At 42.8% G+C, this 22,245-nt stretch overlaps 1 long non-coding RNA gene across 1 annotated transcript in view; it reads right to left on the minus strand.

The window, feature by feature from the left end:
• The window catches only part of LOC135973605 (uncharacterized), a 42,717-nt gene extending 24,816 nt beyond the window's left edge, over nucleotides 1-17,901 (minus strand). The window contains exon 1 of the long non-coding RNA XR_010590514.1: nucleotides 17,773-17,901. This is a non-coding gene — a long non-coding RNA (uncharacterized LOC135973605). The remainder of the gene's footprint in view (nucleotides 1-17,772) is intronic.
• Nucleotides 17,902-22,245: the final 4,344 nt, after the last annotated feature.

The raw sequence follows: 22,245 nt of genomic DNA on the forward strand, positions 1-22,245 counted from the left end.
ACACATGCTATAGGAGGAGTCAGTGGCAGTAAACTACAGTAGGTGCCTTATCCTACTGAGTCAGCACTGACCCAGTCCCCGTGCCTGGTGCTAGTGGACACTGGGTTGCATCCAGGTTGAAACAGCCAGCTTGCTTTGCAAAGAGTAGGGATTCTTCAGAAACAATGCAAAATGACAGCTCTCTATGGTGCTGATGCCCAGATGCATGGAATCTACTCACATTAGCGATTAACTGAACATTCACAGCCTGATCTTGTTCCCTTTGAAGACAGTGGGGATTTTGCCATTGACTTCAATGGCACCCAATGCTGGCCATTATGGGGACCTAGAAAAGAGCCTTGAGTTACTCCTACCAATCTATCTTCAACTGCAGATTGTTTCCTCAAATTTAACCCCAAAGAAAAGTCATTTGAATTGGAAAAAAGTCAGGTTTTGAAATTTCTCTACAAAGCAAGAAAAAAAAGCGGGTGGAGGGGACTGACATTTTTTGCAAAATAAATCCATGAAAAATGTGTCCCTTTGTTGACCAGATCTAATTATGAGAACTAACTGAGCATGGGACCACAGAAACTATGTTTGAAGGAGAACCAATTATTTCCCAGAGAAAAGAAGGATGTTTCTGTAGTTATTGCACAGGAGACTAATGATCTAATCTAATCCCTGCTCTCTCATAGGCTTCCTGTGTAACCTTGGGCAAATCACTCAGCCTCTCCATGCCTCAGTTTCCCCATCTGTACAATGGGGATAATAATACCACCTTCCCCCTAAAGGTGTTGTGAAGATAAAGTCATTAATATTTGCAAAGATTTTTGAGATGGAAGTAGCCGGAATAGATTTCCTGAATGGAAAGGCAAAGTAATACTGTTTTTGCAGGTTCTCTCACCAACATTTCTCAACGTTAAAAATTCAAATTCTGATTTTAAAAAATCAGATTTAGGGTAAAATTTTCAAAAGCATCTAAGTGAGTTAGGAGCTTAAGTGTCATTTTCAGGAGAGACTTAGGCACACAGGTGCAGATCCTCAAGAAATATTTTGGCACCAAAGGGAGTTAGGTGCCTAAATACCTTTGAGGAACTGAGCTTTAGGAACTAAAGTCTCATTGAAAGGCAATGTGACTTAGGCTACTGTATGAAAAAGGAATGAAGGCACTTTTGAAAATTTTACCCTTAACGTCTAAATCTATGTAAGTTACGGACTCGGCATCAATACAGACTGAAGTGGAAGTGTTGTCCTAATCTGGGGAAGAATCTATTACTCCCATAACTTCCAGTCTACCTTGAATGGTACCTTACAATATGTTCTAGCTACTTATGCTAACCACTTTGCTCCACCTTGCATTTGGCTGTGACGCTGGGAGTACCTTTCCCAGACCTGAAGAAGAGCTCTGTGTGGCTCGAAAGCTTGTCCCTCTCACCAACAGAAGTTGGCCCAATAAAAGATATAACTTCACCCACCTTGTCTCGCTAATATCCCGGGACTGACATGGCTACAACTACACTGCATCCTTTCCTTCTGACATTCTTGTTCTTCCAGTCCATGTTCTCTTAGGAACGGACAACAAAACATATCTGCCAGCATCCTTTCCAACCACAAGCCTTTCTGAAATGACTGGCAAAAGCACCTGGTCATAAAACCCCAAATAGATGGAAATTAAATTGGTATCTTTAGCAACGTGCTTCTTTGGCTCCAGCAATGATTTTAAAATTAATCACAGTGTTAATATTCTGGAAAACTTCATGGCCAGATGCAATATTATATTTATTCCACACAGCATTATGAAGATGAGAGCGGGGCAGGGGGGAAAGGTGGGCAAAAGGATGGAAAGTGATTGTGAAAAGAAGGATGTACATTACAGCAAGAAGTAGATAGCAAATGTACCAGTGGGCAGCTATGAGAGCCCTGGGGACTGCTCTCCCGTCAGATATGTGCAGACAGCTCCCACTGAACGCCATGGGAATGAAAAGATCATTAGGAATTCAGAGCTAAGGAAAAAGAACCCTTCTGCATTTTTACTCTCTACTATTCTTCCTGCCTGGCTCAAGGACCTTCTCCTCCAAGGAATAGACTCCAAAATCGACCATGCTGACCCCCCCCCCCTTGATTTCAATGGTGTAAAATCAGTCCTGTAAATAGCGCTATATAGAAGTTGTTCATTTTTTCAGTACGTTTGTGACCTTAACTCCGAGCATGCTAAAAAACATGAACTGCTAATATAGTTTCTTTACTCTATAGTAACTCTCAGTAACCCTAAGTAACAATGCCAAACACTTTAATAACATCCCTGGAAATGACAGTGAATTGGAACCTTACTATAGAATAATGGGCATATTCATAAGGATGTTCTGAGACTACTCACTCCTGGCCACATTCTCCTCTATACCCTTCCACTAAAACAGTCAGTCATCATTTTATACCATTGGAAACTACCACTGGAGACACAGATGGCTCCACCATTGGAGCTATGCCAATTTATACCGGGTAAAGATCTGGCCCAGGAAATCTGCAGAGAGAGAGGTGAAAGAGTTGCGGGGGAGGGCTGAAGCACTGCTGGGGATCAGTCCTTTCTTGAGGTTTGACGTTTACAGCTATTTCCCTCCCCTCCGTACCCCCTTTCCCAAATTAAAAGAACATGGAGACCTCAGAACATGAGCAAATGCCCTGTGCTTGATGGCACAAACCACATCTGCGCCCATTATTAGATGCAACAAACACAAGACAGGGGAGAGCAAAGGGCAACCCACTTGGCGATCTTGTCATATAAAACTTCTCACACACGCACTTCAGCGTGTGTTTATTCAAGGCTGGATGCCCAGTGAAGTAGCTTGGTGAGAAGCAGAGAGAAAAAGAAGCCCAATAAACACTCTCCACTGATGCACATTTCAGTAACATCCGTCACCTGGACCTTCTCTTGACACTCTCTTTGCCTTACCCCTGCTTCTCAGACACTTTTATGCCATGCCAGAGGTTATTGCTTTGCAACGGAGACTCCATGGGTTCCCAAAACATTTGCCTTCCACACACGTCAAAGGACACTGCGAGCATGTTTTGCTAATGTTCTACTCCCCATGCAAACTGCGAGCGGATGTTTGCTGTGGTTTGTTAGCTTACAATAATCAGAATGTGACAGAACCTATTCCCAGAGTGCCACGTTGCCTGCAGCACCTGCCTCTATAAAACTGACTTCTCTGTAAACACTACCCTGGGCCTGATCAAGTACACGATAACCGAGTCTGTGCCACTCCAGGAGGGTGCCAGTCTCTGACGTATTCCCGCGCATGCTTGGCGCTCTCCTTTCTTCATTCCCTCTCCTCCTTTCTGCTCTCCAGCTAGCCTGCCTCACACGGAGCTGATGTCCCATTGTTGATTTTTCAAGTATCTTCACGAGGCAGAAATTTCCCAAGTGGCTAACTTCCTTCGGCAGACTTTTCTCACACAGCCAGAAGCTGCTTTGCTGCTGCCTTTTTTGATCTGGAGACAGAGGTGGGGAGGAGGGGGGAATTCCACACCAGTGCTATTGGTTTTCTTTTCAAGAGGCCTGGCTATGTCGCACATGGCTACCTGCCTCCCTTGGTCGTCATCGCCAGCACTGCTTGCACCGGCTCTTTAGGACGACAGCCCCAGTTCACTTATTCCCACCGTTTGCTTTCCAGCGCGTCTGACTCCTGCTGTATCTGACACCGTAGCACCGCCACCCCCAGATTCACTGGATGATTCCTTTGTGCTAGCCCGTGTGAGATCAAGAACACCGTCCTCTCAGCGGTTTCTCATGCTGGCTGGTGCTACTAAATTCAGAGAGGGAGCGGATGTCTGGGTGAATGGTCACCCTCTCGCAGGTGGTTCCTGCGCAGGGCCGGCTCCAGGCACCAGCTGACCAAGCACGTGCTTGGGGCGGCACCTTGGGGTGGGGCGGCGCTCAGGTTTTTATTTATTTATTGGTTCATCGAGGCAGCGCTGGAGGGGTTTTTTTTTGTTTCTGCGGCACGGTGCTCGGAGGGGGCAGGGCTTCGGGCAGCGCAGTGCTCGGAGGGGAGCGGGGCTTCGGGCAGCACGGCGCTCGGGAGGGCGGGGGCTTGGCATGGCGCTGGGGGGGCGAGGGCTGGCGCGGCATGGCGCTTGGAGGGGGTCAGGGGCTTGGCACTCGGAGGGGGGCTGGGACTTGGCACGGTGCTTAGAGGGGAGGCGGGGGCTGGCACGGCATGGGGCTCGGAAGGGGACGGGGGCTTGGTGTGGTGCTGGAGGGGGCGGGGGTTGGCGCGGCACTCAGAAGGGGGGTGGGAACTGGCTTCCTCAAGTTACTGATGGTCTAATCAATTAATTGGGAGCACTGCACGGAGGAAAGGCATTCGATTTCTTTAAGGATCTCTAAAGAGTGTTAAAGTTCATGTAAATTTGTTATTCACTCTCATCCCTCTGGTTATTCTGGAAAAAAGATTTCTGACCCTTTGTTCATCTATGTAAATTGTTTTAAATAAATCTTGTTTTATGTCACCCGGTAAGGTCCAGTACCTGAAAACAGATCCATCGGGGTGGATGTGTATGCCCTCTGAATGCCCATTAAAGTCAAGGATGCTCCGTAGGGGTGCAAGGATCCACGCTGCAGGATTGGGACCTGGGCAACCCATCACACATGTATAAAAAGTAAGATTCTAGCACTCATAGTTGTGGAGAAAAGCTTGACAAAGTAAACCTAAAAGCTCATCAGTTGACAAATCAAAAGAACCCAAATGATTTTATAAAATCTGATGATTTTTTAAATGAACTTCATGATATTTTGTAGCCGGCCCCATTAAATTTGAACTTGCTTAAGGTTGGCAAGACAGTATAAGCCACATGGGAAAAGTGCACTGCAAACCAGTCTCAACATTACCAAATGACATATCTAGGGCTAGGAGGAGATGTCCACACAGTTTGGAGTTTGGCTGCTTCTCTGTATCTCTCTCTTTTCCTCTCTACACAATTCCTTTCCAATTCCATCTGGTGCAGCCTACTGGCTGCTTAAGGTCACTGGCTGCTACCTAACCACCTCATGATGTCTCTACTGGGAGGAGGGGTGCAGTGGGCAGACCAGATTCTCCCTTAAATCCAGGAAGGTCCTATTTAGAGGGGAATAAGAGGTGATAAACAACAGTCCCTACATACTCCATTAGGGAGCAACACCAGGAGAATTCACCCAATACCACTGACAGCATTTTTCAGATTAGCTCAGAAAGTAACAACTGTGAGGAAATGACTCAAAATGGCTTCTGCCAACCCTCCTAGTGGCTCAGAGTAGACTCAACCAATGAGAAAACCAGACTATGGTTCACTCAGGAACTCTCTGCTTTTGGGTAGCAAGTATTTGTTCTACATGTTGTGCAATGGATCGCCTAACTCACATGACCTTCTGCTCCCTGAGTGGGTGACGGAAATGTTTTCAAAGAGAATAATAATGAATTGTGATTCATGAGCTGCTGAGAGTTATAATCACCATGAGAGAGAAAATCTGGGAAACATTCAGGATTCATGTACATTTGCACGGTTACCTGGTAGTTCTCCAAATACAAACCATGTATAATATAGCTCGGGATAGATCAACCTTGGCCTTTTAATTTGGGAATCAGCTTAATTTTAGGTTTTTACTATCCAAGTGTCTATAGGCCAAGCACACTCATGGCTGTACATAAAAGCACCCACACCACCACAGCTTGTTTATGGTAGAAAGATGCCTATCGAAACAGAGGAGAGCTTGTTATGAAACCACTACTACCACCTTCTTCACCCACCTTATGCTGTTCTGGCCTCTCCTCTCATCAACTCATACCACTGGAGGGCAGCATAGACAGTAATTAGGAGATGTTGGTTTAGCCACAAATTCACTATGAGACCTCTAAAGTGTGGCTCAGTTTACCCATCTGTAAAATGGGAATTATACCTCACTCAGAGGCACTGGGAGGATAAATTTATTAATGTATGTGATATAGCAGATACTCTAGTCAACACTCCACTGCTTTTCTCCTTTTTTCAGTTATCTAACAGAAGCCCATATTTCATTGCGTTTAGGAAGCAGCACATTGGAGCAGAGACCAAATCCTATAATGCACAGATTAGAACTCACAGAGGAAGCTGTGTTATCCAGAGGACAGAGCACTAGACCAAGTCTCAGGCAACATGTTCTATTCCCTAGTCTGGTGTGTGACCTTGGGCAAGTCACTTTGCCTCTTGTTGCTTTTACACACCTTATCTATAAATATCGTAAGCTCGTCTAGGCAGGGAGTGTCTCTTGCTAATATTTTTAACAATGACTGGCACAATGAGTCCCCACTCTTGGTTGGGACCTTTAAACACTACCATAATATGAATAATTAATCATTATCATCATAATTAACTACTCTTTAAACGAGTTAATAAAAATAGATAGCATAATGAAAATGCATAGTAAAATGAAAGGAAAAAAACAACCAACCATCAAAATAAGCTATAAGAGCCTAGAAAAAAATGTATATTGGGACTGGTCCTGCTTTGAGCAGGGGATTGGACTAAATGACCTCCTGAGGTCCCTTCCAACCCTGATATTCTATGATTTCACCCTAAAAAAAAAAACATTGCAACTGTTAAATAAAGTTGATGCAAATTTGTGCGCTTGTGTTTCTTTTAAAAGACAACCTGTCTCTTGGATGTATCGTAACAGTTTGTGATCTAGCAGTTGCTGAGGTGGCTGCTTGTGTGTTGAACAAGTTGGATAAATCTGCTGAAGTTAGTTCTGGGCCATGTTTCCAGTGCTAAACTAACTTATTATGCACTTTTTTTTCCCCTAAAGAAAATAAGAATGTAAATTGAAGAAACATGTTTTGCCACTGAAGGATGGTATATAAATATTTCTTCTCTGTGAACATTGCCTTTCATGGCATTGTCATCACACACCTCTGCTGACTTTTCTCATGTCAAATTGTTGCAGTTTGGTTGCCAAATAAAGGTACTTTATTCAAATAAATTGAAGTGATATTCAGATGGGCTCTCAGTGCAATAAAAATAATCACCATGATCTACGTGCATGTTTTAATTTTGATGCCTAGAAACACAATAAGCTTTTTCACTCACATTCGGTATGTATTTGTACAAAAATGATGTTTTAATATTGTGGAAGCAAAAATAAACCGCCTGAAATGAACCACTTTCTTGTTTTGGCGTCTTTTATCTCCTGCCTCTAAGAGCCACAACATTCCATGGAAAACAGAATTATATTATCACAGCCCAATTTCTTTTTGTTAGAGAGTAAGAACATTTACGCTGTTCTGAAAATAATACAGTCAGCTCCAAGTACTTCCTGCCCCCCTCCACATATCATTGCCTTTCATACAGAACTTGCTGTTGGAACACAGACTATTTGCAGTTACTTTACATACTGTAGGGAGAGGTTTGTAGGGCACATCACAAGTGTTTCATTTGCTCGAGTTGTTTGCTTTATCTTAGCAGGGATAACCAAAAGTCTTGTCCAAATGGAAAATAGCTGCCAGGAAGCACCTGACACTTTGTCATTTAGTTGCTTTACACGGTAATACCTAGCCAGTGATGCTCTTCCAAAAGTTTCACAAACAAAAAGAGGAACAATTTCCGCCTTGGAAAGATGCTATTTCTTTGGAGATTGTTGAGGTACCAGGCCTGAATAGTGGGGAAAAAGAAAGGACTATTTGTGTCATAAATGTCTCTATGTGACATTACTGAAGTTTGAGCACTGTTTGAAGGAGACTGCCTACTTCTACCCCTTAAAAATACCTAGTCGGGCCTAGCTCCCCAGCTGGTGTAATTTGGTGTGACTGCATACGTGACCTTATTGGAAGGATTCTGACGGATGCAAACTGAGGATCTACCCCAGTACTTTTATTAGTTACAGTCACAACCACATTCCATTGAGCAAAATTTAGTACAGCTGCTCCGAAAATGTCTTATTTTCTGCACACAAGAAAAAATTTGAACAAAATATTTTGCAATTTGGGGAGAGGCTCATTTGACAAAATGCAAAAAATTGGCAAATGCAGCCATTTTCTCAGGAAAATTTCAGCTTTTGCCAAAATGCCAGTAGTGGTGGTGGTGAGTGCCTGTCTGTCTGTCATCCAGCTCTATTCATTAGATGAATTTGTCTCTTAACCAATGGCTAATTGGTAGCAAATGAATTCCTTGTTCCCCCAAGTAAATTTATTAACTGCCAGCCAGCATAGGGAAAGGTTTCCTCACTGCTCTCTCTACGCTGCCTCTGCCTGTTGTAAGGTGCCATACGCGGCATAATGCCGGTGTTTGGGTCACAAATCTCTCTCTGGGATGCATCAACATTTATGGAAGCACCACTTTATGGTGACAGACCAATGAGGATACTGGAGCCTGTATAGGAGATAAAAGGTTGACTTTCCACATGCAGTTAGAGAGGCAGGAAACACAAATACCGTCTCTCATTCTCTTTCACCTCCCTATTATGGGCATCCAGTTTCCCTTTAAAATCCCAGTTTCCATTTTCAGTACAGAGGCGCTTACACTGCTTGTGCCACTTCGCTGAGGATCAGAGTGAGTGTGGGTTATGCTGGAGAACATTATCGGCTTCTATTAAATTGGGTATCCCTTTTTTTAAAGGGATTGTAATAAGCCAGGTCAGTTCTGTAACCAACCGAGCTCTAGCCAGGTTTATCTCAGGAAGGCAACAATTCAATCAAACTGATAATGAAAATAAAATCATTGAGGCCTATAAAAGAGAGATGCATTTTTAGTGCTATCTTTCTAAATAGTCCGCAAATGGCCATGTAAATAATATAGCACCCAAGTGTCTGTCAGGTTTAATACAGAGGAAGCATTATGCAAAGTCATGGAGTCTCTCAGTCTGGAGTTAAAAACTAGCTCCAGCACAGGGTAGAAGTTGACATAACTTCCTTAGGTATTTCTGTGCTCCCCCGTCCCCCACTACCATGTTATCTGAGACCCTCACAATCTTTAATCTGTTTTCTTCACGATACCCCTATGAGATTTTATCCCTGTTATACAGGTTGGGAGCTAAGGCACATAGTGTATTGAAAACTCTGTTATAATTGTAAGCTAACACTTTAAATTTCAGGATTTTTTCCTGGTCCTGCTTGTAGACTAGGACGCTCTGTATGGAACTGTGCCTAGCAGCGGTCAGACAGCAGACTGCCAGGCTAGAGTAAGGTGGGGTGAGTTGTGCCTCTCTGTTTTAGGGAGCAGCCTGTTTTGTCTCTGTTTTGGGGTTATTGTGTGTTATCACTCTGGATTCTCTGCGTGCATGCCATGCAGGGCCAGATTAACTCTCCTGTGGGCCCCGGGCTATTAGATTTTGTGGGGCACCTGTATAGAAGTATTTTTCCTGGGAGGGAGTTTGGTGCAGGAGGGTGCTGGGGCAGGGGATTGGAGTGCAGGAGGGAGTGTGGGGTCTGGGAGGGAGTTTGGGTGCAGGAGGGGGATTCTGATCTGGGGCAGGGGTTTGGGGTAGAGGAGGGAGTGCGGGGTCTGGGAGGGAGTTTGGTGCAGGAGGGTGCTGGGGCAGGGGATTGGAGTGCAGGAGGGAGTGTGGGGTCTGGGAGGGAGTTTGGGTGCAGGAGGGGGATTCTGATCTGGGGCAGGGGTTTGGGGTAGAGGAGGGAGTGCGGGGTCTGGGAGGGAGTTTGGTGCAGGAGGGTGCTGGGGCAGGGGATTGGAGTGCAGGAGGGAGTGTGGGGTCTGGGAGGGAGTTTGGTGCAGGAGGGGGATTCTGATCTGGGGCAGGGGTTTGGGGTAGAGGAGGGAGTGTGGGGTCTGGGAGGGAGTTTGGTGCAGGAGGGGGATTCTGATCTGGGGCAGGGGGTTGGGATGGAGGAGGGCATGCAAGGTGCAGGCTCCGGCTGGGAGGCACTTACCACAGGTGGCTCCCAGCCGCTGCATGCCGTAACCCCACGCCGTTCCCAGAAGCAGCTGGCGGCTAGCACGTCTCTGCAGCCCCTGGGGGGAGGGGGACTGCGTGTCTCCGTGCCCTGCTCGCACCCACAACTGGGCCTGCCTCCCAGACAGCAAAAACCTCTTACTCAGCACAAGACTTGTAAGTGACAGCTTCTGGAAACTAACCAGTCCGCAATTGTCAAAACCCCTGGGTCTGTGCCCATCCTCATGCCCACGTCCCTTCTTTCCCATGTGGATATAACAAGCTACACCCCTCGCACTAAGCTGGCAAGAATCGATCCTGCAGGATTTCAACAGCTGCTAACATGGTAGGTTAGCAGCAGAGTCCTGCCACCTTGTGACTGTTACATACATAACCCTGATGCACAGAAAACCTACGGCCCAATAGGGACATCTCGAAAAATCCTCCACGAGATTAGAAAAGGGAGAATGAGTGAGGCTGAGGTGGCATTTAGATCTGAAGAGCTTGCTGTGTGTCAAAGCACATTTATACCCATCTTCTAATCCCCCCGACACTTTTGGTGAGAAAACTCACTGCTTCTCTCTCTCTCTCTCTCTCTCACACACACAGATTCATGTACACGCCTGTGTACACGCACCACATACATGCACCCTTTCCTGAAACAACAGCCATAGTTACTTGCCAACTGTGAAGTGGTTTATGAAATGACAAAGCTAATGATAACACACACCTCACCTTCAATTAAACGACATTGCAGGTACATATGTGGTTCTGGGGAAAATAAATTAGGAGAGCCATGGGAAGTTGCAATTTAAGATGTAGTCGCTGGATTTAAGAAAGAACAGGTGCTATGTTTGTTTGAGTACGCTTGACCTCAGCTGGTTTATAAAGTGAGCTGGGCTGGGTCTTGTCTGGGAGGTATGCAAGGGAAACAGAGGTCTATGAAACACGTGCTCACATGAGTCAAATAAGAATACTAGTCCTACATCTAATAACCCTTTCCAGTGCCCTGAGGGATATATATGCTATTAACAGTCAGAAATAATAATAGCTGAGAAGGCAAACTTGCCCACATGTGTGTCTACATTACAACAGGGTCTTTCCTATACTCCTATGACAGTGAGCAAGCATTATACCATCTAACAAGCATCCTAGAAATGAACTGCACTTTTTACTATACGGCTCCTCCATCAACACTGTAAAATAAGATGAAAGGGTTGGTTTTATTTTAAATATTTTATCATCTTTTCTACAACCTTTGATATCACACTTGCAGCGTTTTGCATCCTTGTGAATATATTATGTGATTGTGCAATGAATGACCCTATTGTAATGCATATACACAAGAGGGTGGAGTCAAGGTTGCTATGGGAACCTTAACACTGAACTTCCTGGCTTTGGTACATGTCATATTTTAACCTTACCATTTAATTGTTGGATGTGTGTCTGGGGGGCATTCAGGCAATTATTTTTAAGTAGATGTACAGTGAAGAAATACTTCTATGGAAATGTAGCATTTGTGCACGTTATGATTATTCTTTTCATTATCTTATTACTTGACTTTTAATTTCAGAGAGCCCACATGTTCCTCCCCAGTCCTTACCTAGGAGTTTAAAATCCTCTTTTAGGTAGTTATCTATGGCAAGATGAGCTCCACTGCTTTTACCCTCCTCACTGTACAGGCTGCAGTAACTCAGCCTATCATTGTGGCTAAGTAACTCTATAATTTAAATGTGTTTCATAGCTTTCCTCTGGACCTTCTGTGTCCTTTTGCAAAGTGTTACAAGTGGATTTCTCTCTCTACTTATTTTTAAATTTTAGATTTCTAATACTGGGTTTGTTCCTCTTTCTGGCCCTACAGCCCAGCACAAGGGGAAATGATCAGAGGCACAAATGGCAAAGTTGGATACGTATCTTCAATAGTCAATAGAAGTTGGGGTAACATTTTCAAAGTGCTATAGTGCCTGTTCCCATGACTTTCAATGGAATTTAACCTCCTAAGTCACTTAGGTGCTTTTGAAATTTTTACCGTAGGTAGCTAATGGCTATTTGTGCCTTCTGAAAATATTTCCCTCGGTGCCTCTTTGAATGGACTTTTAATATAATTAAAATGATAGCTAATGGAGGAAAAAACAGAAAATGAAAGATGCTTAACATTAAACCTCATTACTCAGATGCTTCAATAGATCTGGTAACATTATTAGAAAGCTCTGAGAAACTCCGAAACTGTGAAATTAGAATAGTGATGTCAAACGCCTTTACAAATCCTGCATTTCTAGTTAACCCCTATGTTCCAAGGTGATAGGCACCTAACGGAGATAGAAGATAGGTAGTACTCTGCAAGAGCTAGGTGTCACATCCTGAGGACTGGGGCTACAGTATTAACATAGCTGTCAATGGGAGATGGAAGAAACATCACCTACAGACAATGGTACAGGACTCTCACACCATGACACAAAGATGTGGGTAAGTACTCTGGTCTGGGAGTTTAATTACTTTGGTGTTTAGTTGTTCCAGTACGGCAGGAGGGAAAGCACCCTCTTGCTTCTAACCCCTGGGCTGTTTGTTCACTCAAATTACATTTTAATTTTTAATTTTTAAAAAAGTGCTAATGAGATTTGCAACTTACTAGGAATGTCTCATTATCTCTCACAGCTGCAGCACCCATCTTCCTTTAAACCCATTGCCCTGTGTTTATCACTTTTCAGTAGGTGGTATCTAATTTAGGCCCCGAGACTGATATGAGATAAATTTGACTCCAGTGGGACCCTTCTAGCCCCAGAGGTCCCCCCAGGAGGGGCAATTTCCTGGATCGGGGCCCTAGATTGTAAGTTCCTCCTGGACAGCAATCAATCCTTTTATCTAAACCAACATGCACTTCTATGGTACTGAATAAATAATAAATCATTCTAATTTGTCACAAGACCCCAGTGAGGTCATTAAATAAACGTCATTATTCCTTTTTCACAGATGAGGAAGCTGAGGAATTGCGGCTAAGGATTTCCCCACGGCCGGACAGGGAGAATGTCCGAGCTGAAGTTAACCTCCGGAGCGCCTGGCTTCCAGTCCTGCGCTCAGATCACTAAGCTGCACCTCTGCAGGCAATAATCATGCAATAAGCTAATCTTAGGGGGGCACGTGATTAATGATATTAATGTTACACACTTTGTATTTTCTGTATATTTCCTACAGTATAGATTACTTTACATTAAAGTCTATTTTGAGAGGCAACATTTTCTCTTTGTAAACGGTTCCTTGGCTTACTCAATATTGGAATTCAGAAACTGATTTTTACTGGGAACATAACTTTCTTCACCATGCTGCAGTGGTGCATTATGCACTAATTCATTATCTTTTTCTCAGTTACTTGTTATGAACATATAGGGAAGGAACAAGAGCAGAAAGAATCTATTTTATTTGGTGACCACTTTAACTTACACTTTTGGGGGACATATTGTCCACCACACTTTCCAAGAAAACAACACAGCACTGACTGCCATAAATGGCAGGCATGGAGTTCCCAAACCAAGAGTGGTCTTCATTGCTCATGAAGTCTCCATGGGACATCATGAAGGCTAATTTTGCCTGGGAAGGACCCTAAAATAAAGAGATTTGGGCCCACAATGGTTAAAACGATGGGTGTCCAAGTCCTCATCTAAATATTTCAGTCTGTAAATTTAATTTAGTGTCATATGGGTGATATTCTGGTTCATGAGTTCTCAGTACTTTTACCACAATGCCATGATTTGCGATATATTTGCTATGACAAATCAGTGTGTTCTGCAAAACCTACCATTACAAACAGTAGGGTTTTAAGGCCTACCTTTTCATTGGCGTCTATGACCAAGGCTGTATTTTTCTTATGGGAAATGGACCTCTCTCAGCAGTTCTGAAAGTCCTACAGGCAACAGCTTGGAAAGTGTCCAGAGGATGCAGATTTTGGGCGGGGGGAGGGGCGGAGGACAGTTTTATTTCCAAAGGAGGCTGGGACCAAATAGCAAAAGACAAGGTTTGTAAGCTGGCCTGCTCAAGTTTGTCTGGCTCTATTCTCAACAACACGTGTGTCCCCCTTCCAAGAAAATTTTCTTTTCTAGATAATAAATATTTACAGGTGTGTCGTTAGAGCAGGGCAGATCCTGATGGAGAGGTAGTATATCACTCGACGTCCAAGGGCGAGTCTGGCCATTGGTCTCTCTCATGGAAGCCCAGAAACAGAGGTTTATGAGGTGTGTCATCAGAAACATTTTAAGCGGGAAGGGGTGACCCCCATTTTAATGTCTGAAGCTAAACAGTCAGCTTTAACTGACGAAAGACGCTCAAGTTATTTTCCAGGGGCAACATTAGGGTAACAGGAGCTGTGGGTCTGCAATAGCCGTTTTGGCGCGCCTGTGTCTGAAATGCAGAAAGCGGGAGCATCTGGAGTTAAGCACGTTTGGGGTGGATGGTAGTGTCCCACAGAGCATAAATGAATCATTCCAGCTCGCAAAGCCCTCCTAATATAACTCACTGCTTGGAACTAAAATCACATGTGGGTCATATGGTATCATACGGCCCTTTGCTAGACAGGAGCATTTAACTATGGATCTAATGCCCTCTTCCCCTTCTGCAACACAGAGGGAAGCAAAGGAGCAGGGAGCCACGAGAGCAGAGCAGAACCAACGTGACCTGCTCCCCAAAACACATACCCTCTAAGCTAGCCCCATGCAGTTGAGCAGCTGTGATTAGTCTGGGGGTGTCAAGCTGGAATGGGGGAAGAGCTGGGTAAACTCTACATCCAATGGCTTCAGAGATTATTGCATTAAATACTCATAGGGACATAGGACATAGGGAAGCAAACAGCAGCAAACTACGGGAACCTCCCATGATCCACCTTCCCATCTGCTCAAGGGTTTGAGAGACGCAGTAATATTTATTATTACAGTAGTATGTGCATAATAAATAATACAATATTACAGTGTTACCTTCACTACTGCATGCACATTAGATCCAGTCCACCATATTTGAGGAGCACTTTTGGAATGCTGGCATGTCCTTTTTTATAATTAAACTGGACCTGTTACACTTTCCTCTATTTGCTATGCTTCAAATCTGCCATAAGAATTTACTAGACAGGAAAAGACCACTTGGCCCAACTGGCCCGTCTGCATTAAGTTTATCCCCTCCTCCTTGCTTTGTCACTTCAACTTTGTATCCTTCAACTCCCTCACTCCACCCCCACATAAAAACCTCTAGCTGTCTCTTCAGCTTATTTATACTCACTGCCCCATTGACCTTACTCGGCAGCCTATTTTATACGTTTACTGCACTTAGTATGGAACAGCTCCATTTATTCTTAATTTTAAAAGAGCCAAACCCTGGACACCAAACACATTGCATGTGCAAAAAGACCCAGATTCAGGAAGGTAATTAAGTGTGTGAGTAGCCCCAGAGTTTGCAAACCCATGCTTTTCCATACCCAGCAATACAAGCACCAGAAAGTAAATGTGCAAAAACTGAAGTGCAAAGATTAGACACACAAAATTGGCTTCTGAGGTGGAAGGCACCACACACGGAGCTCATTTCAGCATTGGAACATTGGGCCCTGTAAATCTTCATGGTCAGAATGTGTTACATCCTTTATTTGGGGTTTTTCTTTTATCCCTACGCCTGTGTGGACAGCTGATCGCATTCTCCGTTATCAGCCCCAACGCTACCCCTATAGAATTCTGAATATTACACCTCAGTGTCTTGGGATTTTCCTTTTTTTGAGAATCAGTTTACCTTCTTCAATGTTGCCTCATAACAAAATAACCTTAAAACCTGGGATCATCCTCGATGTCCTATTGCTTGTACCCACCACAAGTCTTCAATATTATTCTGTTGAAAAATAGATCATGGAACACTATATTCAGGTGAAGTCTAACCAGTGCCTCGTACACTGACTACAGCATAGCACTACTTTGATTTGTATTCTTTTCTACTGCAGAGACATCCCATTAACCCACTGGCTTATTTTACTGCAGCCATGTACGAGGCTGATCGCTGCAAGGATTTTTCTATAATAACCTCTAAATCCCTTAGCACCTGCCTCTGTTCTAGCCCCCTCCAAAGACAGACATGCACACACTTCACATTCGTTCTCTTTCTTTTCCTTCCTACAATTATAGTGCTTTGGATTGTTAGGATAATACTACGCTACTACCTACAAAAATTAGGGCCATGACTGCTTGAACTTTTATTTAATAGTGAAACAAATAGCATGGCACAACTAAATACAAATAAGTAAGCAGTACAATCAGCACTTTATTTGCTTACTCCCATCACTGCTGCGAGACCATGAATTTAACTTTTAATGAAAGCATCCTTCCACATGCATCAAGTCTCAGGATACACCAAACAAATGAGAAGAGGGAAGGATTGTCCAATGGGTTTGGGCATTAGCCTCAGATTTGGGAGATCTGAGTTCGAGTCCCTACTCCACCCCAGACTTTCTGTGTGACTTTGGGCAAACCACTTAGCTGATCTGTGCCTCAGTTTCTCATCCATAAAAGAAAAATAACAACACTTCCCTACCTCACAGGGGTGCTGTGAAGATTAATACCTTAAAAAATAATGAGGCATTCAGATATTATGCATGTTGTATAAGTACCTAAGTAATGCATGTTGTATAAGTATCTAAGCTAGATAGAACACAGTAGAGGAATATGTTTAAGAATTGAGTAGTGTACCTTTAAATATCCAAATACTGTATCCGTTCTAAAACCAGAGACCTTGAGGTGGCCAAACCAGTCCATTTATGATACAGTCTATATTTTAATTCCATATAAGACAGGAAATATCTTCACTTACAGTGGACTAGGAATTATTAATCCCCCTAGGTGTCATAATTATCTCTCATGCTCCAAGGTGACAACATATTTTTCACAATAGCATGATTCAGTGGTCAGCACACAAGACTGGGAGTCTGGAGAGCGAGGTTCATACTTCCAGCTCTGTCACGGACTTGCTGCATGACCCTGGGCAAATAGCAACTTCTCTGCGATTTGGATTCCCCATCTGTAAAATGGGGCACCGCCACGTCTCTTATGGATATTCTGGAGTCAAACATTCTTAAAAGCTTCAAGGTCCTCAGATGAAAGGACCCTACAGAAGTCTAAGGCTGTGTTCTATTCACATGCAAATCAGCGTAAAAATTGAACAGTCATTATTCTAAAAAATAATAACATACACACAAATACACTAATACTAATGTAAGCCTAAGAAAATTAACCTACAAAATGCAGTGAATACAATTTTTAAGTTATACCTAACTGATTGCAAGGAAAAACATTCTCTCTTATATTTTTCCTTTTTAAATATGATTATTAATTTTATATTAAATTCAATTTTAATCCTTAATTTTTCATCATAGTTTTGACTGTACATGAATGAAGGATAAATAACAAAAAGGCTGTACATTTATTTTCTCTTCTCTTAATTTCTTGGGTCGACTAGCCCATCTATGAATTAGTGCTAGACCTGCTTGAATAGCTGAGAATGAAGGTTCCACAAAGTGTGGATTTACTTTTACTAAATCCTCTCAGTATTAAAGCTCTTCACACCATTTGGTCTTGAAGTGATCCAATCGCGAGGTGTGGACACTAGTGACAATAAAGAGCCATCTGGCAAAGTGAACTCCAGGCAGACAATGACAAGCACAAGTGAAAAGAATTGCAATGATTTCCACAAACATGTGAAATACTATAAACTGTGTGACTTAGCAGCTTCCTCCCCTAGTCAAGTAAACAAACACAACATGTCTGCCGTGGCCTGCTTGGTTCTGTTTTATACAAGCTGAGAATACACAGAGTCTCCCGCATTTGCATTTTGCCTTAAAAAAAAAATATGCAGATCGGTGAATGAAAAAAATAAGAACTAACCAGACTTCACTTTTCCTTGGCTCTTTACTGTCAGGGTGATGTACTGGAAGTCTTTATTTCTTTCAGCTTGGGCCCCTCAGTAGTTCATTCTCCTTCCAGCCTGTTCTCATGCCTTTCTTATCACCTGCTGAGGCCCTGATCATGGACAGAGCAGACAAGCAGCAGGGGACAATTAGAGAGGAGTTCAGACTTTGATCATTTGACCATATGTGAATACAACAGCTGACCACATGTTTTAAAAGACAACTAACTTAAAAGTATTAAAAAAAAAATCACAAAGCAGGCATAGATACTTAAATTTACATTTTAATTATCTGGCACAATGGTGCATTCAACTTTTCAAAATATTGAATTTTTTTATATGTACATATCTCCGAGAGGAAAAGCAGCACTTTTCTGCTTCTCCATCCCCAAAATGAGCACTTTCTCAATAAAACATTTTTTTAAACAAATCTTTGGATGGTTTAAAAAAAATCAAACAAATCTATCTGGGGACCTGTGGTACATTCAGAAATGATTTCTGCTACAAAGATTTTATCCAAACAATTTAAACTGAATAATCAACTCTTATTTTAAATCCATTTTAAATAAAAACTGCATGCATTTAAAGGCATGTAGATATGTTAACAGGCAGCACTTAAAGATGCGATTAAAATATTTGACATTTTCATCAATCTTTCCAGGCACCTTTAAATGATAAACTTGATTAATATAAAAATACAATATTTTAATGTTAGAATATTGCAGGGTTTCAGTTCCCCTTGCTCACACTTTTCTGTTTTCAAACCAATCCACATTTGTTTTTGGTGTTACTTAAAAAAAAATTGGTTTAAAGTTATCAAAGTGAAATGTGTTTAATTCTCAACAGTTTAAGTGTGATTGCAGGATCACAGTACTTGGGAAACTTTATTGTTGGAAATTTTTGTATACAATGGATGATTCATCATCATTTGGAGATATGCCATCCTACTTATCTTCAGCACCTTCTAGGTAATTAACATATTCATGAAATGCTTATTTACTCTCAAATAGGAGGATAATAGAAAAATAACACTAATTGTTTTGACAGCAGTTTACTTAAGAGTTATCTGAGGCAACAAATGTTTCTTCTGTAGTTTTAGGAAGGCAGAAATGTTCCTTCTTTCTGTAAACATTTATCTATGAATTAAGTTTATTTTTCTTTCGTGATTTTAGACACAGTCAAAAATCTGGAGCGAGAATGCCAGAGGAGGAATTAAAGTGAAATTATATTTAGTTCTATTGTTCTTATCTTTTGTTATAGTAAAAAACACATCAAGGAATAGCATTTCTGAAAGGGAAGTGTAATATATACATTTGATATTACACTTTTGTGTGATGTGTTTGTACATAGCTTTTAAAAGACTTGTGCTATTACTGCACATACTCAGACCTAAGTCTATATTTTACATTTCTCTTGCTTCTCTGTAAAATGTCTCCTCTTTGGTCCAATCCTGCATCTCCTCAGGACAATGAAGGTTGGCATAGAAGTCAATGGGAGCAGGATTGCACCCTTAATTTGCATTGTTCGTGCTATGCAAGGATCCAATCCTGCATTCCCTATTCAGTCAAACTCTCACAGAGGGAGGCCTGAGTATTGAAGCAAGGAATACAGAATCGGGCCTTAAACAAGACTTAAACAGCAGGAAGGCGGGGGGGCGGGGAGGTTGAAACAGAGCATGCAGCTGAAACTGGTGAGCAAGTTCTGTGCTCTGTAGAGAAAGTCTCTCCAAGCCTGCTTGCTTATAGAATGGCAAAAGGAAGAAAGAAAATATTTAATTGCTATAGTTTTGTCCTGAGCCCTCCTAGCCTCTTTCTCCTGCTGATGAATTTATCAGATATTACAGCTAATCAAATACCAGCAAATTTGCTGCAGGCTTCTTTTAGCCACAGGCTGAGTGGTGAATGGCAGTTCATTTCTGAACTTCCCCAGAGTACACTAGATTTAAAAAAAAAATGGAGTTCAAGAGTTTACAGAATACTGTGGAGTAGCTCTAATACTCAATAACAATTGTTCTTCTTAAGAATCTTCCTTCACCTAAGGGCTCTTGGCAATAAAATATGAATAAAATGTTAATTAAATATAGATGGGATTTCCTCCTTTTTTCTTAGTTAATATCAAGAACATTAGTGCTGGGTGTGTAAGGAAAACATCAGGTAAAGGAGAACAGCAGGATTTCACACCATGGGAGGAACACAGTCTACTGGTAGGGCACTGGACCAGAAACCAAAAGAGCTGGGTTCTGGAGTCAGGCCTGCTGTAGCCAAGTGGTGACTGAGAAAGTAGAAATGAAGAAGAAGAAGAAAGTAGAGTTCTTGAAAGAGGCTCCACTTGTGGGTGGCGGGATTGATAGTAAACTTTTCACACCTGGGTCACTAACACACATTCTGATGGCATCTGGTCAGGTACAGTCTATGGGAAACAAACTGCCAGTCTCAGTCCAGTTCCTAGTGGAAGAGTCATGATCTCAGTAGTGACTAATCTGCTTCCTGTTGGCACGTCATCAGGGAAGCCAAGGACTGAATTAGCACAGGGACTGAACCACTCTTTCACCCCCACAGGTGGGTCTCCCAGATTAGGCTCTAAAGTGGACTGATAGGCCACTTCAGGGTCCTGCAGCTGCCTGTCCACTACCTGGAGTATAGATAAGCAGTGGACTTCGGTCTCCAGCACTGTCAATCCAGCACTGAAATGCACTTTTTAAAATGTCAGAAATCATAAAACACATCTCCTCCTAAGATCTGCTGCCACTTTTTGCAGCTGCTGAGGAGGAAAAAAGGCACCTGGGAGAAATCTAGCCCACTAAGGTTCACAGAAGACTGCACACAGTGCTTTGCTAGGAAAAAAAAAGATAGATACTGTCGGAGCTGAGAGAGGAAAGCTAGCAGCATCCTTTGAGAGCTCCGAGAGCTTTTCTGCCTGCCAAGCTTTGGGAACTCACACAGCTTTAAAAGGCCATGAGAAAAATACCATAGAGGTGGCCACATATTCTAACCAGCAGCGTATTTTGGGAACCATACATCGTTATGATCACATTATTCCTAGCCCAAGTGCAATGCACACCCCCACCGATGACCCAGAGTATCCTTCTAATCCAATCTGCACTATAGTTGAATTTTAAAAATGAGCCCATTTGCCACATCCCAGAGCTCATCAGTATGCGGTGTCACATAGCTTAAAGCAACACTCATTTCTGATTATTATTTAACCTTTATATTGCAGTAGAGCTTGGAGGCCTATCGGGCTTGGGCTGCATTGTGCCAGGTGCTATACCAGGGATCGGCAACCTTTGGCATGCGGCTCGCCAGGGTAAGCACCCTGGTGGGCCGGGATGGTTTGTTTACCTGCCACATCCGCAGGTTCGGCCAATCGCGGCTCCCACTGGCTGCGGTTCGCCGCTCCAGGCCAATGGGGGCCTATTCACATACGTCAGTAACCTGGGATTCTGCTGGTTTCCAACGGGTTAACAAAATGTAGAAGAGATAAAGCTGCAAAGGTTTTAAACATGCCTTATAATGAGTGACAATGTGTTCTCTCTCTCTATACCCTTCCATTATGACTTAAGATATTTTTCACGAGGGCAGAACTGGAATGCAAACAGGGTTATGGTGCTAATGCCATTTAACACATGGGTTTGATAAGTTCTCTCTGTTATGACTGTTAGGGACCTGATCCTGCGAGGCTGCCAAGCATCCCTAGGTCATTGGGAGTTGAAGGTGCTTTGCGCCTCGCAGGATGGAATCCTCATTCTGCCTCCAAACACTCTCTCACCTCAGTGGGAGTTTTGGCTTTCAAGATCAGGTCATCAGGTTATGCGGGTCTTTGATTACAAACCTAACCTGATCAGACTCGACAGTGGGCCAGAACTGCAGCTGGCACAAAATCAACAGGATTCTACTGAAGTCAAGGCAGTGATGCCAATTTACACCCTCTGAGATGCTGGCCCCGTGTTCCCAAAACTAACTTGCTGTGAAACACTTCGATCCATTTTAATTGGCACAAGCGAGTGCTTAGGAAAACCTGCCTAGGTAAGCAAACTCTTTTCATGGGGGGGGGGGAATTGAATCCTAAATCCTCCAAGCTCAGAAGGTTAATCAAATTCAGAAGTATTTAACATGTGAATAAAGGATGGCAACAGGAAATAATAAAAGTACTAGATCCAGGAGTAGAATGCAAAGCTCGGAGAAAAATGTACTACAACATGCTGTTTTATTTTGTGCCGTCTCTCATTCTTCTCTCTGTTGTTATAGATTTCTTTTATTTTAAATTCCTCAAATCTTCAAGCAAAATGATGTTTCATTTTTGTCTTGTGCCAACAAAACTTTTTCCCCCCTTTTTTGTCATGAGTCCCAAATACAAATACTTTGGATAGGTTATTTTTTTCTGGTTAATTAAGTCTTGCTTATCTCCTGGGCTGGCTCAAACATGCAACAGATTTCTTATAGCAGGGACTC

Source organism: Chrysemys picta, chromosome 9 (genome assembly GCF_011386835.1).
Source record: "Chrysemys picta bellii isolate R12L10 chromosome 9, ASM1138683v2, whole genome shotgun sequence".
NCBI lineage: Eukaryota > Metazoa > Chordata > Testudines > Emydidae > Chrysemys > Chrysemys picta.